The sequence below is a fragment of the Octopus bimaculoides genome, chromosome 13 (genome assembly GCF_001194135.2).
Source record: "Octopus bimaculoides isolate UCB-OBI-ISO-001 chromosome 13, ASM119413v2, whole genome shotgun sequence".
Classification (NCBI taxonomy): Eukaryota; Metazoa; Mollusca; class Cephalopoda; order Octopoda; family Octopodidae; genus Octopus; species Octopus bimaculoides.
Window position 1 is genome coordinate 45,855,585 of NC_068993.1, and position 3,986 is coordinate 45,859,570.

The following is a 3,986-nucleotide window of genomic DNA, read 5'->3' on the forward strand; positions in this document are numbered from 1 at the left end:
TATTTTTAATTTGCAGTCCACTACCAGCAAAGTAATTTGGAAAAGAAATGAAAACCGAAACAAAGCAACGCTTAAAGAAGCTGAAATATAGCCGATAGGATACGAACTAGATTTTTATGTGTTAATTGTTTCAAGTTCTCACAGGGGATACATTCTTTAATAATGCAATTGTTTTCTTGTCAAATAGCAATAGCTAGCTAAAAATGCTTATTGCATGTTTTATGAACGACACGTTAGAATTCTAGAAAAAATGTAATTAAATAACTCAGCAAAGTTCAGCGAATCACCTCGATATTAGGTTACATAAAATAGGTTACAAATCTTCAACATTTTTGCACGTGGCTAGTCATCAAATACTACTACTACTACTACTACTACTACTACTACTACTACTACCACTACCACTACTACTACTACTACTACTACTACTACTACTACTACTAATAATAATAATAATAATAATAATAATAGTAGTAGTAGTAATAATAATAATAATAATAATAATGATAATAATAATAATAATAATAATAATAATAATAATAATAATAATAATAACAATAAATTCCCTGAGGCATTGACTCTCATGGCTTCTGTTCACAACTGATCGGGAGTGTTTTCTTATATATGTTTTGTTTTGGTGCAAAAAAAAAAAAACGGTTACAGCAAATATTCTGCTGAATACCATAGACTTGATTGTCACTTGCTTGATCTTAACCAGTTGAGCATGCCCCCTAGTGACTGAAAATATGTGCAACTCTGATCACGCGCATAATAATAATGATGATTTCATTTATTTACCACAAGGGCGAAGGATGAGGGGGACAATATAGAGACAGACATAAAACGTAGGGGTTTTACATATGATGAAATGATAAAAAAAACATTATATTTGTGTCATTATTCGTGTCCTTGCCCACTTGAAAACCAGTGTTTTTTTTAGTCTCTTTAATTTAGCGGAACGGCAAAAGACAAAGGTAGATTATTTATCGAATTTCAAACCAAAATATATAGTGAGGTGATTTGTTCTACTAAACAACCACCTCAAAGAGATGTCCCAGCATGGTTGTTGCCCACTGACTAAAACTCGTAAAAATAAAACGGTATGTTCAAACCATCTCCACTTTGCAAAACACCAATACTATAAAGTCCACTACATTATGCCTAAAACACCCACTAATAGCTACCGGGTTACAAATCTCATACATAACGGTTTGGAAAACAATACTGTGAAAGTGGTGTTGTGAAATGTCGACCCAAATACACGAATAAAATGGGGAGATGCTGTCGCCTGGAAGGAGTACCATCATAAGTTTGATTAAAAGGGGACAACAAAGGGATAGAGTCTAAACTGGCTAAACAACAACAACAACGACAACTACTACTAGTACTACTACTACTACTACTACTACTAGTGTTTCTCTGAATGCTGCATCCAGCTATTCAACCATCTAACTATCCATCCTTCCTTCCATCCCTCATTCTTTCATTTCTTCCTTTCTTTCTTCCTTCCGTCCAGTCATTCGCCCCTTGATCCTTCCTTCCATCCTTCCCCCCTTTCTTTCCACCATTAACGGAATCCCCGAAAAATGTCCATGGATTTGCCCTTCATCTTAAGGAACAATAAAAGTCTACAACAACAAGAACATCAACAACTATACTTGCTACTAAATAACATACTGAACTCTTACTGATCAGGGGAAAGTGTGGAGCCCCGTACCAAACGTTTCACGGCATTGTGTAATATCCGGGTATTGCATCCAAATTGCTCCAGTATTCTTTGTTTTCCATTTTCCATTCAATACCTGCCGGATCGATAAAATAGATTACTAAACATGCAAAAGGTCGATTCAATTGGTTATATTTCTCATGTGCCAATATTTCTGATCGATATTCTATCGATCGTACTGGAAACATTGTTGAATGTCAACAATGTTTCTGTTCAGTTTCGCTTCTATATTGGAAAGATTCGTGTATTAAATCAGACATGCACACACACATGCATACACAAATACACAGACGCGCGCGCGCATACACAAGCACCCACACATACACCTACACATATTTTTGTATACATACATCAACACTTATACACATGCACACATATACGCATATGAATAAATCCTTGAAGACTCCTATGCCTGTACTTATATACAGGCATACATATATATATATGTATACATACATTCATACATGCATATGTATACATACATTCATAGCCATTCATACATGCATGCATACCGTATACATACATGCATCATTCATGCATTCATGCATGCATACATGCATACATACATATATACATACATGCATACTTACACATAAACGTGCACACACACACACACACACGCACTTACACATATACACACAGACAACAATACATACGTACTCACATGTCCCCCCACACACATACATACATACATGCACTTAAACACATACGCACAATGTAAATAAAAGCACACGGACACACCCGTGTGTGTGATGGGGTTAGGGTGTGTATTAATTAACATATTTCAGTAATTAGTACCGAAAATCGTTAAATATTAAATCGAAGGGGCATTTTTCGTGACAAGAACTAGCGTTCTGTATCATTTGTTTTGCTTATGGAATATTTTTTGAGGCATATTCTTAATAGTATTTCATAACTTTTTTTCACTGCTAATGACGTTTCATAACATTATACTACTAATGACATGTCATAAAACGAATATTTCTAATACCGTCATATAAATTAGATCGCTAATGCCATACTTTTTCATGTATATCGTCAATGGCGTGTCACAAGTTCTGAATTGTTAATTATGTGTCATAACATGGATATTCGTAATAGTATATCATAGCGTGTGTGTTGATAATAATAGGTCATATGTAAATTACTAAAGACGTCGTAACATGCATCACGCTGATAACATATCATATAATGTGTACCGCAAATTGTATGTCATATCATGTGTATTCCCAATAGTATGTCACATAAGATATCTTACGACATACATGGACTTCAAACTTTGGCAGAAGGCCAGCAAGTTTGCAGGAAAAGGGTTAAGTCGATTATAACAACACCAGTGCTCAACTGGTACTTCTTTTATCGACCCTGAAAAGACGATGGAATTTGAGTTGAGAGCGTAAAGACGGACGAAATTTTGCTAGGCATTTTGCCCGTTGTGATAACGATTCTGCCAGCTCGCCGCTTTATTTACATCTATTATTAAAAATATAATCTTAGGATGTATATAATTATTCACCTCTCATATGAACAACGCCGAAAACATTTACCTGATCGTCATATATCAAAGAGTATATTCCCATTAAAAAAAAAAAAAGGTATCTTAATTTATCGATTTAATACAGAGTTGTTAGCGCGTCGGAGAAAACATATCTTCCGGCACCATATAATCCGAGTTCAAATTCCACCGAGGTCTACTTCGCTTTCCATTCTTTCGCGGTCGATTTTGTAAGTACCACTCATGTACGAGAGGCGAGTAATCGGAATGCCCCTCCCCTCAAGATCTTAACCATTATCATTTAAAAAATCATCAAAGCCGATAAGAGTATGTACAAAAATAATAAAAATAAGAACGTGAACAACAGCAATACCATCAACATTAAATTAACACCATTCTATCACTCCTCCTACAACAACACCCCAGACATTATCTCAACCAATTCCAATTACAACCACTTTCATAATTACCATAAATTCTCTCTTTCTATTCCCTCCATCACCCACTCCTCTTTACCAATATTTTAAATCAACCCATTCTATCCCCGCCATCACAAATTCGAACCCTAAACTCATTAATATTAGTATCATCACCATCTATATCACCATCATCACAATCGCCACTAGCAGCAGTAGCACCAGCACCACCAGCGCCAGCAACACCACCAGCACCAGCAGCACCACTACCACCACCACCACTAGCAGCACCAGCACCGCATCCGCCGCCGCCACCTTCACCACCATCAAGGAGACCACCACCCCACCT

At 36.2% G+C, this 3,986-nt stretch overlaps 1 protein-coding gene across 1 annotated transcript in view; it reads left to right on the forward strand.

The window, feature by feature from the left end:
- LOC106869702 (uncharacterized) overlaps positions 1 to 3,986 on the forward strand; it is an 875,881-nt gene that overhangs the window by 279,451 nt on the left and 592,444 nt on the right. The window lies entirely within an intron of this gene.